This window comes from Pagrus pagrus, assembly GCF_965226575.1.
Source record: "Pagrus pagrus genome assembly, chromosome: 10".
NCBI lineage: Eukaryota > Metazoa > Chordata > Actinopteri > Spariformes > Sparidae > Pagrus > Pagrus pagrus.
In genome coordinates, this window is record NC_140194.1 from 1,816,751 (window position 1) to 1,832,078 (window position 15,328).

The following is a 15,328-nucleotide window of genomic DNA, read 5'->3' on the forward strand; positions in this document are numbered from 1 at the left end:
ACCAAACTCCAGCAGAGATGTTTGAGACGGAGGACGGCGGCTGGGGAGACATTTCACTTTAGTTTATTCAGTTTTAAACTTTTCTTGAATCGGAAGAATTTTCTTCAGCATTTTTCTGTCTTCATAAACTGACATGCAGAAGTTCTGGAGGATGGACGTCTTTGCATACTCCAGTAAAAATGAAGATCCTGTGTTCAAATGTTACTTTAGTAAAAGTGAAAGACACTCACTTGAGTAGAAGTCTTACAGTATCAGATGATAAATGTACTAAACAACATTTATTTCCAAAAACATTACTTTTGATACTTTTTAAATCTGATTGATGAATTAATTTAAACTTCAAACTTTGTCTCTGATGCAGGATGTCATCTGCAAAGTAACTAGTGAGTAAAGTTATTGTTAGTGGAGTGAAAGTATAAAGTAGCAGAACATGGAAATACTTAAGTAAAGTACAAGTACCTCAGAATTGTTGAAAGTACTTGAGTAAACATAAGTAATTACATCTCATCACTGAAACATGCAATGCTGCAGTGAAGGATAACAGTTTGTTTGATTCATTGTTAATAAATAATATGAAATAATTATAAACCCCTAACCCTACATTAAAGCAACATTATGTAGAAATTGGCATTTTGTGCATGATGATGTTACATAATGTTGCTTTACATCAGTTTCCTGCAGCTCTGCATCATTTCATCTGAGCAGCAAAATAAATAAACTCCAAACTATTAAACGTTTCATCATTTGAGGTTTAAAATCATCTGCGATTCTTCGTTCAGACACGAAACTGTAAAATGACTCATGACCGTCCAATATTTCTTAAAATCCGTCACGTCACAAGAAGTGTTCATTAAAGGGAGTACGTGTCTCAGTGAGCAGATACGGATGGTAGAAGGTGTTCAGTTCGGTTGATTCATATTTCCCGCTCATCAAACCGCTCAGTGATCTTTGTGTTCTGTGTGTAAACGTCTGATCTGTTTCTCTCTGATTGTCCTTCAGCGTGTCAGACGTGAGGACCAGTGTTTCCTCTGCGGAGTCAAACTGTCAAACTGCGTCTGAATTGCTGCAATCAGGACTCGTCCTCACACCTCCGAACCTCCCACGCTGCTTTCCTGTTTCACACTTTGTCTTCTCATCAGTCGTTTCCATCCAGAGTGAGTGTCGACATCATTTCACCATTTTTCTGGCTGATTTTGTTTCTTTTATTGTGTTTTTACATTATACAAACTAAAACATGTTAAACTACCTTCAGGAAAATGAAGCTACAGGCAAGTAGTTATGAGATTTGTGTTTGAGAAGTCAAAAATATAACGACCAGAACAAATGTTAGCTAAATACGTTCCTGCAAAACCTCAGATGAGTTAAAACTGAACGTTTCTCTATGTTGCTGCTTCACGTTTGTTTAGGTTGAATTTTCTATTTCTCTCGTCACAACGTGCTTCTGCTCTGGTTTATATTAAAACCACCTGGTTGACTGGTCAGGTTAGCTGTTTGACTAGTGTGAGCGCTCCGTACGTTTCCTTGGACCTGGCACGGTTGGAAGGGATGTGCTTCGGCACGGTACGGTTTCTAACATTTCTACAAAGCACAGACTGACATTTGTACCAAACGTTGAATATCACATTCACATTACATACTTATTAGCATCAGGAGGGTGGAGGTGACGGTGGTGGTGTTATTACAGACAAACAGCCTCACTGACCATCAGCACATTGTGTCACAACATAAATTTGAAAACTGAACCCAAAGAAACGTAAAGGTTCAACGTGTCTGTGGTTTGCAGAAATGTGCCACCTTTATTCTGACACATCAGCAGGGTCAAAGTTCAGGGTCTAACATGTAAACGTGATGGTCGTGTTCCTCCCATCGCTCAGTGAGGCGGACGTGCGAGTCAGCAGAGCTGTTTATAATCTTTAACACGGCTGAAGAATTTCCTCAGTCATGGAAACTGAACCCGAGTCCGATCCAGCTCCCCGACATCCTCCAGCTTCCTGCCTTCTTCTTCTTCTTCTTCTTCTTCTTCTGTTTCCTCCGTCAGCGTGGAGCAGCAGCAGCAGCAGCAGCAGCGTGGAGCGTGGCTGTGACAAAAGCAGAGGAATGCCGGGGTGGACCGCAGTAAAGAGCCGTCTCGCCTCGGCCCTCGGCGCTGTAACTGTAGCACGCCGGGCCATAAACGCTGAGCGGTGAGGCCAAGGGAGGCCCCCAGGAACGAACCGCGATCAGGTTTCAGCATGTGCACCATGAAGAATTCAACATCCCGAGGTTCACGAATGGAAACACAAACTGCTGTAAACAGCAAATAAACCAGCAGCAGGAGTTTAGAAAATCAAACTATGTGGAGATGAAGAGAAAAACTTGTTTTCAGCAGAGATTTGATGAAACGACCATCCAAACATTGTTAATATAAGTAGGAACCATCTCGCTGTTTACAAGATTTCCTCCATGTTTTAATTCAAACTAGAAGTCAGAGCTGCAGTGCATGCTGGGAAATAAACTGCTCATTCTGTTCAGGGAGTCTTTCATGAACCTGTCATCAGATGACCTGGATGAGACTGAGGGACGGGTCATGATTCTGGTTTTAACCTGTGACTGCTGTCCAGAGAGGAAACTTCCCTCCCAGATGAGCTCATCGGTCTTCTGAAGAACAACAGCGTCCAGAGGATATTTTCCACTGGCAGCGTCACCAGAACCGACGCTCAAACACAGTCTGTTCCTCTGGCTTTTTTTCAGGCTGCCATTAGCCTCTTGGCACACGGTTCACTCTGCGTTATGGAGTTTGTCCCTATCAGCACCTGCCCGCCTGCCAAAATCTGCCCTCGGCCCCCGCGGTGGCCAAACAAAGGTCTTTAAGTAGCGGAGGGTCGAGGTGGGACGGGCACATGAAAGTTGGAGAGCGCTGGTGGCTCTCAGAGAGACGAAACCCGAGCTCGTGTTTTTCCAAAACAAAATTATGGAAGAGAGAAAAAAAAACAGGGAATGGAAGGGTGTGTGTGTGTGTGTGTGTGTGTGTGTGTGTGTGTGTGTGTGTGGCAGAGGAAGTCAAACCACTTGGCTGTCAGCTCCATTTGGCTCCTGTCACACTCCCTCCATTTCTCATAGAGAGCCATAAGGAAGGCCTCAGCATGACCACTTCCCAGAATGCTCCTCTGCAGCTCCCCAACGGCAGCCATTCATCTCCTCCCTCACCCCTCCTCACCCCCTCACCCCCTCACCACTCCCCTGAGCCCTCATTTAAATCCATTTAAACCCTCCGATATGACTGGGATCAAGTGTCCGGTGCAGCTCGATGGGGCAGAGCAAGGCACTCTGACTGCTGAGGTCGAGGGTTTGATTCCCAGCGGGAGGCTGCAGATATCTGCTGCAGGGGGCTCCACACGGGAAGTGTTTTTTAAAGAGTGAGCTACTTCGGCTCTCACGCAGCACACACCTGCAAAAGTAACTAGTAACTAAAGTTATCAAATAAATGTAATGGAGTAAAAGTACAATATTTAAATGTAGCGTCAGTGCCTCAACATTGTACCTGAGTAAATGTACTTAGTTACATTCCATCACTGCGATGTTGTTGTGTTTCAGATGAAGATAAATATTTTCTCCTTTTATTTTTCAGTGTTTTTTGTCACAACACGCTCAGATTCCAGTTCATTGATACACTGAATGTTTCTGTCATTAAAATGTTTGAGTTTCAGCCTCATAAGCTCCACCTGCTGCAGTCAGTGCCCGTCGCTCCGCTCTCTGGCAGCTGAATACCTCAAATATTCTGTAATGGTGTTTCAGGCTCTTAATCAGACATCAGCCTCAGAAAACAGCAGTGAGAGCTTTTCTTTTCCCCGGGTCAGTGGATTTAGACAAACCGCAGGATATAATCCCATTTTCCACTCGCAGACGAAGCTGTGAACCCGCTGAATTTCGCCCTCTAAGTAGTGGAGGCGCCGTCCTGCCCTCTGCAGCCCGGCACTCAGCCAGGGCAGGGTGGGGGGTCCTCGGGCCCGACCCAACCCGACCAGGAACAGCAGCATCAGACCCAGAGAGAGAGCGAGGGAGAGAGAGGGAGAGGGAGAGAGAGAGCAGTGTGGGGTCCAAATGATGACAGAGAAGAAGAAGCTGTGAGTCGGCCGACTGCTGGAAACAGAGAGGTTTCCAAATATTTGGACTTTTTCCCTTTAAGAATCCAGATTCATCCAGATGTAACTCGATTGTAGTTTCACTGCTCTGTGCTACATGTTTCATTATGAAGGGTTCATAGACAAAAGTATGTGGACAGCTGAACATTACAGCCATATGAGATGGTGGTATCAAGGTAACTTGTCAAAGTAACTTATTTGCAGGGAGTCAGAAGTCCACGCATCCTGTCCTCCAGTAGAAACAGACTCTGGTACAAGTAGAAGTACTGATTCGGCTTCTTTACTCCAGTAAAAGTAATAGAGTACAGGCTCTGACATGTACTCAGAGTATCAGAGTAAAAAGTCTCCCTCTGAAGGACATTTGTGGTCAAAGCTAACTGAAGCTCACGTCATATTAATATAATTCAAAGACTATTAAAGTTAAAGGTAGAGTCAGTAGGATTTGTCCCAGCTGTTCCTGAACGCACCACAAAGATAGTTGATTGTTGAGTCTCATTCCCAGGACGTCAAATAGCCACATGTTGGGTTGGTAAAGCGTCCCGAGCAGCAACAAAGAGAGAAAATAAGAAACTCTCTGCAGATACGAGACACTAACACGCCTTTTCTCCCCATTCCAGCCTCAAAGTTAGAAAGTGACACAAAGTTAGAAAGACAGTGAAAAAAAAAACATGTGAAATGTAATTGTATGTTGCAGCATTAAGATCTTACTTCATCAGGACAATGAGGCCCCAAAACAGACGCAGAGCATCAGAACATAATGAACAGCTGTGTGTAAGCTGAGTGATCGTTGACTACATGAATTAAACGATTCATTTATTTTTAAATCTTGATGTTTTAGCGCCACATGATCTGAGGTTTTTGTACTCAAGGAAATCACTGTGATGAAAAAACTGAATCTCAACAGATTTAGATTTTTCATGAAGATGGTTGACGCAAAATAAACGTTGGAACAAAAGTTTCAATCAAAGTTTTAACATCTGAGACGTGTCTTTGTTCGTATCATTCCCTTTTTTAATTTAGGTTCAGGGGCCTTTACGTTCTCATTCTCTCTAGGATTTAGGAGTTTCCTCTACATTTCCTCTGGTATCAACCTCCAAACACCTTCACCGACCCAAACCCAATCACATGTACATGAAGTTCAGTCTGAGAGAAGGAAGTCCTCTGCTAACAGGTGGAGTCTGAGCTGAGAGCTTGATGTATTTCGCAGCCTTGTCGTTTTATATAAACACTGGATGTTATGGCCACCAGCCGGTATCAGGTTTAATATCAAACCTGCTGAAGCTCACGTTTGCTGCACCTCGGGGAGCCGAGGGCCGGGCCGGGCTGCAGGGGACAGAGGGGGTAACCTGAGTGGGCATGGAGAATCAGGCTGCATGCTCAGGTGTGTTTGGACTGGAAGCGGAGCAGCGATGACTCAGGTTCCTCCAGATTTCCATGAAGATCTTCCTCCTCAGAGTTGACAGCTGATGACAAGATGGAGACGATTTATTCTCATTATAACTTCTGATTGGACGACAGGTGTGTGTTTAAAACATGTCACACAACATGACAGAGTGGAGGACGAGTTCACAAAGATTGCATTGCACATTAAATGCAGTTTTAGCCCCTCCATGCTACACAAACAGAAGTAAAATATCAGTGCAATATAAAGTTTATAATGCAAAAAAACAGTTGGTCAGATTTGACAGGACAGGATGTATAAAAGGATCTTTAAAGGAAAGTTGTAAATGTATCACATCTGATCTGTTTCTCCTGCCTGTTTCATTGTTTAATGTGATTGTAATTGCTGTACAGTCACTTTTTCTGTTGACCCATCATTGTCTTCCTCACATTTTTTCAGATACTTTTCATTCTAGTTTTACAGCTTTGTGTGTTTTTCTGATTCTACTTTAATTCTGATAACAATGGAAATATAAAATGAGTTTTTTCCTGCAGTATTTCTAGTTGTTTCCGTCGTGCAGCTTCCAGACTTTTCCCTCGTACTTTGACAGTGTTTTAGGTTCCCAGGGTGGCTGTGGAGAGAGTGGTCTACCACATTGAGTCTGATGTAGAAAACAAGACTTCCAGGTCGCGGCGTCCCGTTCGGTAACATGGCAGGATCGTTTGTCCCTCGTGGGAGTTTCCCCCCCGGACACTTCCCTCAGCTCCTCAGGCTGGCTGCTGTCCCCTCCAGGTCCTCCACCCTGCAGTGTCCCAGCCTGCAGCCTGCGGGGGGTGGAGGTGGAAGCAGTGTCAGAGGTGGAAGTGGATGAAGTTTCCAGATGCTCCACCAGTGTTTGGACTGCTGACAGTGCAGCTCCGGTCTCTACGTGAGCACTTAAGTCCACGATTTATGGTTTATTGTGTTGTTCTGACTTCCTGCAGTCACCTGTTCTCATCTGGACTTCTTGTTTGATTTAGCTGCATGTAAAAACACACAAAGCCTCCAGTTCAGTGCTGACAGACTGAAGCCAGGCTGCACCTCATCAGTTTCATTATTAATTCATCTCTTTTTTTTAACCATTATGTTGCTACATCCCTCTTTCTCTTTTAGTCATCTCTCTACTATAACTATCAAATAAAGGCATAAATGTCCTCCAATAATACATCAGTTATTAAGTCTATAGAATATATTGCAGCAGGAATGAGTCCTAAAGCCCAGAAATAAGTTGATAAGTTAATAAGTCACAAGCTGAAGACTTTTTCATGTTTTGTTGTACTGCATGGCTGTTTGAATTAGGGGTGTCATGATATCTGATATTGACACTAATCATGATATTTAAAAATGAAATATTGATATTGTGTTAAGCACACTGGAGATAACCCAGCGGCTCTTAAATAAATTGAATTTCTTTCTGTCCTCGCTTTGCACTGATGCATGCTAACGTTGGTTTATGCACCACCATAAAAAGGAGAAGAAGATGAAGATGAAGATGAAGATGCAGTAACTGGCTAGCTGCTACTACAATGTGTGGCTACTGCTGCCACACAAAACCATGTTGAAGGAGATGACAGACGAGAGCAAGACGGTCTACCTGGAGTGTGGGTAGATAATGTGATAATATCGCTTATTCTTTTGGACACGATAATTGTGTTGTAAAAATCTAACATTGTGACAGAAACATGTTTGAATTAAAAAGTGTTTACGTGTGTTAAAAAGGCAGCAGCTGATGAGTGATGTCATCAGGACACTAACTGTCGCTGTGCCGGAGACTCACTACTCACCAGTCCGTCTTTATAGGAGCACTTTTACATGCAAACTCTGTAAAACTGTAACTTTTTTAAAGTTGTTGATCAAAGTGTGTATAGTAAAGTGTTCACGCTTCATATAATAATAAATCATAAAAGTGACAATCATCTGTTTGCCACCAAGATTATTTTCTGCAATTGAAAAATCCCAGAGGCTTTTTGTTGAGGAAACCAGGGCGGTGCAAACTTCTGGGTTAGCCTACAAACATACGTCATCCCTGCAGAACTCTACGGTACATTAAAGCCCATCACAGCTTCCCAGAGCCCAGGTGACAACACCAACCAGTCTGACACAGATATTCACTGAACACTGACATTAAACAGAGAAATACAGCACATTTTAGAAGCTTTATAGATTGTTTTTTTCTTCTGTAGCTTCTCAGAACATTTGAAGGGTCCATTTACAAAAGCAGATATCTCAGTTTATTTCCCTACATCGTGTCTTTTTGTGGGTGCATCCAAGTACAAATCTAAATAAAGTGGGTTTATTCATTTAAAGAATGGCTTTTATCTGTTTTTGCACGTGAACTGTGTTTTTCTGTGATTATTCATTTGTTTCATACATTATTTCATTGATTAATTGTTTACTTAATAAAATGGCAGAAAACAGTTGAAAATCTCAGGACAAGTTCAGAGTCAGAGGTGATATTTTCAGATTACTTGCTGCTTCAGTCTACTTTGATTTATTTACATGTTTAATGCATACAGTTTGTTTATGTATTTTTATATATGTATACATCTTTCCTTCATTTATCATTTTGCTGTTGTTTGAGTCCGTTAATAAAATGTTTCTACTTTTGTTCCTCAGAGTTAATAACTGATAAGAAACATATCTTTTCTATGTGTGTATAGTTCATATTTTTCTTTCTGTATATTACCATTAATGTTGCATTATGTCGAGACAAAGTTTAATCAAAATTAACTGTGAATTCGATGTATTTGTGTTCTGAGATGGAGAAGGATGAGTATCTGTACATCTATACTTTTCAGAGGTAGGCCAGTGTTTGTGCTTCTCTGTGACCTTTGACCTGCTGACGGGGGGTACAACAGGTGTCTGTCCATCTGTGAAACACATAAGAGCTCTGATTCACTCTGGAGACACTACTGTTTACAACCTCAACTCGTCCAGATAGATGATTCTGCAGCTATAGTTAACGGTTATATTTCAGATGAAGTTTTCACATATAAAACATTAGTTTAGTTAATAAAATATGACACATTGGTGTAGAAAAACTGTTTAAAAAGTTGATAAAAGAAGCTCCACCTTGACAACATTGAAATACGTCTTGCATCACAAATAATATTACAATAATACATAAATAATAAATAAAACACTGACTGGTACTTTTTCTTTTGATACATTAAGTACTTTTTGCTGCTAATACGGTATTTTTATTCATATAAAATCTTGAATGTTTGAATTTTACTTATGATGAAGCAGGATAGGACTTTGTTGTTTAATTCTCAGAACATCTTTCACTGACAAAACTTTTAAAAATATGTATTTTAGTCAGATAACAGCTGTCACACCTCCTCCACTGTTTCCTTCGGGTTCTTTAAACGGGTGAAACAGCGCCTCTCTGGGCTGTAACGGCTGGTGAACGGCGGTCAATGTGAGCGGTCAATCAGGGTAGTGCACTCATGATGGGCGGTGAAGGTGATCGGAGTCCGGAGAAGAAGCCAGGTGAAGCTAACACCTGTTCATTCATAAAAACAGCAGGATGTGGGCACCGTCAACTCACCGTGACACGATGAACCGTCTGGAGAAGCTACCGGGAAGCCGAGTCACGACAAACTAACGTTAACTCAGGCAAGCAGCCAAATAAAACAACCGGGACTGTTCGTTAGCTAGCTAACATCGTTACTGCTAAGCTAGTGAAACAGGCTAAGCTAGCAGCAAGTGGAGCTCTAACCGCCAAAAGTTCAGTGGGACGTTAAGATGTGGACATGGACCGTGAAACCCCCATGAAGGACAGGACAGGACAGGACAGTTAAAAACGTGAGTCCAGAACAAACTTTCTGTTGGTCAATATCTGTCTCTTTGCTGGCTGGTTTCTTTTCTGCTGTTTTAATGTCCCGCCATGGCTCTGTGTATTTACTGGCTGGTTTCTTTTCTGCTGGTTAAATGTCCCGCCTGTCTGCTTGTATTCACTGGCTAGGTAGTTTCTTTACTGTTGGTTAATGTTAAATGTCCCGCCATGGCTCTGTGTATTTACTGGCTGGTTTCTTTTCTGCTGTTTTAATGTCCCGCCATGGCTCTGTGTATTTACTGGCTGGTTTCTTTTCTGCTGGTTAAATGTCCCGCCACGGATCCATGTATTTACTGGCTGGTATTTATACTAATGGTGAAGGTAAATGTCCTGCCTGCCTCTGTAGTCATTGGCTGGCTACTTGCTTTACTGTTGACTAATGTTAAATGTCTGCCATGGCTCCGTGTATTTACTGGTGTTGTGACAAATCAGTTACAAGGAAAAATCCTGCATTCAAAATGTTTGAAAATTCATAATAAACTCTTCTTACTCATAACGCAAAGTGGCTTATTTCAGAATGATATATATGATGTTATTATGTTATAATTATTAATGCATTAATATATTCATCACTTTAATGTTCCAGCTGGAGCACAGCGTAACTGCATATACAGCTGGGTAGTTTAACCAGTTATAATGCATCATACTTAATTTGTTAATCGTATTTTTTTAAATTAATTTGAGTCTGCAAAGTAACTAGAGCTTTTTTCAAGCAGTGAACAGTGCGATATCGCTGTCTGAAATGGAGTGAAGTAGAAGTATAAAGAAAATATAATTACTAAGTAATTACTTGGGTACTTGGGTAAATTTACTAAGTTACTTTCCCCTACGGGTTATGGAGGTTGTGTTGATCCTGGGATGTAACGTAAAATGGATTTTCCCATGTGTTTGGATTTTTTTATTGTCAAATTACATTTTGTCTGAGTGGCATTTTCTGATTGTGGCCTGTATTGAATGTCTGCTATTAATTTTGTTTGTTTTACTTGTGTGATTAACTAATATTCAGAAGTAACTTTAATACTTGTTTTTGCACCGTGTCTCAGCGTTAAGTTGAATAAGATTTTGTAGTTTTGATGTAGCACAGATACATTTTTTTGGTTGTGTAATTTTGTTAGTTCCCATGAGAAGCATGAGGAGCTCCTCCAATGCCCTCGGTGAAATCACTCCCCTGTTAAAGTTACGTTTCTCACCGCAGTTCATTCATCTTCATCACTGAGACACGTTGTTTCCACACCGACACATTCAGCATTATAAATCATACGCTGATGATGTTTTGTCTCTGCTCTTTCAGGCTAACTGATGGGGGCGGGGGGTTAGACCTTAAGTTACAGGTTACTTCCTGTGGCCCCCAGTCCTCCAGATCAGACTGCTTTCTGTGAGTAACAGCTGTAATTCCCCCAATTATCACAGTGTCACAGGCTTCAGGTTCAGGCTTCAGGACCTGCAGAGGTGTTTCAGTTGAAGAAGGATTTGAACAGTCTGAGTGCAGACGTAAAGTTACTTAGTACAACAGAGATGTGTTGATTAGTCAAACTTGAAAACGTTAAAGAGTATTTAAAGTGAAGAAATACACTTACTGCTATTACTGACTGACCACTTATTATGCACCCCTTCAGTCACTCTTTTACACTTCCTGGCTAGTCTTCTACATGCATGGTATCCCATTAAATTTGGCATGTTTTTTTAATTGAACCACAATAGAATAAAGAACTGAAAGGGAAAAGCTATGATCGGTAAACACGCTTTTCCACTGTGCATCGTTGCTGTAGTCTTTATCTGAGAGCTTCACTGCTTGATCCAAGGGTGGGATGGGATTTAATTTGCTTTCTGTGCCAGCACTTGAAGTTTCCTCAAAGGGAGCTCGTCTCCTCCATTGTCCTGTCAGACTTTAAATACCATAACGATGTGTAATGTGTGGCGTGTTCAGCTAACTTGACCAACCACACTCTGCCTTGCTTGGGGAAATGGGCGGTCCATTCCTGCAAGTACTGTTTCTGTTCCGATCAGGATTTATATCTTTTATAGTGTTCATTTTAAATTAATGTTTTGAGGCAGGCTGTTTGGTTCTGAATGGTTTATTTGTTAAAATCACAATTTAAAGGAGCACTCTGTAGTTTTGGGGAAGAAATGTTAATGAGGAGAGAAAGATCTTCATTGGCTGATTTGTTTTCATGATTGAATAAACTGAATAAACAAACTGACCTTAAAGTGAAACTCTCGCCAAAAAGCAACCGAGGCTTTATTTATGATTGGGTATGAGTCAAACCTTCACGTACAAGCACACTCATGACCAAAGAGGCACTTTTAAGATTTACCGTAGTTTCGTTTTGGGGCAAGCTCATTTTGAACGGGAGTACATAGGGCATACCACGACGGCATCAAAATGTCTATTTTTAGACCACTAAGAAGGCTCCACACATCATGAAACTTTACTGGTAGCATCACCAGGGTCTCTACTCATGACACGAGCAGTAAGAACATTGTTTGTGTACACAAAGTGTGTGAAAAAGACGGTTTTGAACTACTTACGCTTAGCTACTGGGACTCCGGCGCGCCGCCGCCATTCCAGGCAAAAAGTGTCGATCTCCGAGTGCGGCCATCATGACGGAGAGTAACGGTGGGACGCTCCTCGGGCTTATTTCCAGATGAATTCGCGGATAATTCGTTGTTCTGTCGTTAGTCAAAAGCAACAACATGGACGTCAGTGTTGCTTTTGACTAACGTCCCACCGTTACTCTCCGTCATGATGGCCGCACTCGGAGATCGACACTTTTTGCCTGGAATGGCGGCGGCGCGCCGGAGTCCCAGTAGCTAAGCGTAAGTAGTTCAAAACCGTCTTTTTCACACACTTTGTGTACACAAACAATGTTCTTACTGCTCGTGTCATGAGTAGAGACCCTGGTGATGCTACCAGTAAAGTTTCATGATGTGTGGAGCCTTCTTAGTGGTCTAAAAATAGACATTTTGATGCCGTCGTGGTATGCCCTATGTACTCCCGTTCAAAATGAGCTTGCCCCAAAACGAAACTACGGTAAATCTTAAAAGTGCCTCTTTGGTCATGAGTGTGCTTGTACGTGAAGGTTTGACTCATACCCAATCATAAATAAAGCCTCGGTTGCTTTTTGGCGAGAGTTTCACTTTAAAGCACAACAGTTTATACTGTTTTACTTTGTTTATATTTGGTGGACCCTGCCACCTTTCTAGCTTCAAACAGTGTTCTGGGACCTTATTGTCCTCTGAGACCAGCTTGTTTATTCACCCATGGAAATAATAAATATTTCTGAGTTTGTTTTATGACCTCATATTGTAATAATTAAAATTCTGATTTTGAATTTTTTCTCCAAACTGCATGGATCCCCTTTAAATCTGCAACACTCACAAACAAGCACAGAACCAAACAGTGATGGACTGTACATTACATTGGTCTCTTAACAACCACTTTAAAGACTAATTATCGACCTGCTAATTTCTGTTGCTTTTGAGATTTTACATCTGAGTACTTCCCCATGTAACACAGGTAGAAAGAAACAGCCACCAGCCATTACCAACATTACGAGGGACCATCAGTAAGAAGGTCAAAGGTCAGAGCCTCACTGCCTTTAAAACAGGTATCGCAAATATTCCTGGATCTCTATTCAGTCCACCAACGCTATGAAGAAACCGCTAATTAACTGAAGTGTAAATTCCTGCAGAAAGCAGCTCCGTGGCCTCAGAACGTCTCTCTTCACCCAGGATGCTATTTAAAGGAGGAATCTGGTCCTGGGGATTAGAGGGCGTCCATAGCCCACATACCCAACCGGAGGCACTCAAGTCTTTAGGCTTTATTTTGGGAACACACAGTTACTGCGACTCGTTGTTGCAACGCTCTGACTCCTGTTTCAGTGAAGCAACTCTCCCTCTCTTCCTGTTGTTACATCATTTAGTGTCTGTGGTTGATATAAACGAGGGTGCAAATAATATTTTGGCTGTTCTGGGTCTTATGCTTATAGCTGTGTCTAAACACAAATATTCTCATTGTGTTTTTCATCGTATAAACTTTCACTAGTTCTCCTTGTATCTGCAATGGTTTGAAGCCAAATGACAAACTTCACAAACCACACTTGTATGGAAACTTGACCAGTCATTTGTAGTTTCAAACAAAACAACAGAGAACACCTGTGTGGGTATTCAAGACCTGTACATAGACAGGCAGGTTCACAGTGTGACTACAGCAATATTAATTTATCAGTGTGTGTTTGTATTTAACTTGTGTGTTATTAGTCCTGGCTGTAGATGCACTGTATGTACAGTATGTGTTTGAGTCCGTACTGTAATGCAGCTTCCTGTCTTCACCGTCACTGAACATCTTCCTCTGACACAGCCATCTGGAGTAAACATTCACCTCTGAAAATAGTTTACTACTGAGCCAGCAGTCACATCTCTGTTCATATGGCTTTTACAGGGTTCACTCACCTTTCTCAGCTCTTCAACTCAAATGGCAGCATAAATAAGAGACGCTACATGATCTTTGATGAATGGTGATTTCAGTAATGGGGTGTGGGTTGGGTGGATTTAACAACCTAAGAATGAGACTCAAAAATCAACTATCGTTCTTCAGAATTGATTCAAGAGTTTGCCTTCTTTAGCTAGTGTTGCTTTAATCATCCACGTTGTTGTTAATTATGTAGCCGATCATAACCAACATTCACATCATAACCACCTTGAAGTTTGTACTTATTTGTAAAGCGCCAATTAGCAACAAAAGTCATCTCATGACGCTTTACAATTTGAGCAGGTCTAGACCTACTCTTTAATTAATTTACATTAAATAGGAGAGGTCGCATCAGTGTGTTTACAGGAGAGATGTAAAATCAGAGTGCGTCTGTCTCTGCAGAGCACGTGTGGTTGACAGTAGACGGGAGAGTGAGGGCAGATTGTCCACTTGGATGGATAAAAACTAACTAAATAAATAAATAAAAGTATAAAATGCAAAAATGGGTTGCCAAATAGACACACACTTATACACACACTTTCGATCCCAAACGTTTCTGTTTCAGGATCGATTCTCTCTTTTGTCCATATCACCCAGCCATTTAATAGCCATCTGGTAAACATAACACTAAAAGAGCACTTCATAGTTTTTTCATGCAGTCAAAAACTGTAGGGGTGTGTGCGTGTGTGTGCGTGCAAGAGCATGTGTATTATGTTTTTATCAAAAATATACGAAGCATTTTGCCAAAAACTACTTCGGTTATAGTGAATTTAAAATCTGAGAAGAAATAAATAAATTGTGTTGGTTAAAAAGAGCATTAATTAAGTGCGCTTTAATCACAATATAGCCTTAAAATATTGCAATATTATTTATAGGCCGTATTGCCTGCCCCTCTGCACTCTACCTTCACTCTGCGTCTTATTAACAGAGTAGAAGAGCAGAATTGAAGCTAAGAGTCGTGTTCACGATCTTGAGCAAATAAAATTCAAGTTTTCTCTCACTTCACGTTAAGGCTCAGGTCTCAACCCTTCTGTAGCTTCACATGCTAATGTTTGCATCGCAGGCCATAGCCATGGTAGAGCGAGACGAGACAGACAAGATGCCTGGTTCACTGGTCCTATTGTTGCTGCCCTGCCTCTGTTTGACCAATGGAAAGGCGCCATAATCGCTAATCAAAGTAAATTTGCTATTGAAGGAAGGAAGCTGTGCTGTGTTCATGTTTCCCTCTGAGACAGACGGTAGTTATGGTAACGGCGATGGTAAATATTGGCAGTATGTTTCATCATAGAGAACCTCTATCTACATCTATAAAGTACGTTTGGGTGTGACACACCATGCTTCACTAATTATCTTTAACTTGAAAACAACAATGTTAAAATGAACATCCAATGGACCAGTGACTGAACGCCACACAGTGCTACAGAAGAGCCTTCAAGATGGCCGACCTGTCAGCGGACGGCTGGCCTCGGCTCTGAGTG

At 41.5% G+C, this 15,328-nt stretch overlaps 1 long non-coding RNA gene across 1 annotated transcript; it reads left to right on the plus strand.

The window, feature by feature from the left end:
• Window positions 1-8,926: 8,926 nt before the first annotated feature.
• On the plus strand, window positions 8,927-13,905 carry LOC311263843. The gene is made up of 4 exons (XR_014623405.1): window positions 8,927-9,348; window positions 10,671-10,754; window positions 12,897-12,987; window positions 13,072-13,905. It is a non-coding gene; the product is annotated as an uncharacterized lncRNA (long non-coding RNA).
• Window positions 13,906-15,328: the final 1,423 nt, after the last annotated feature.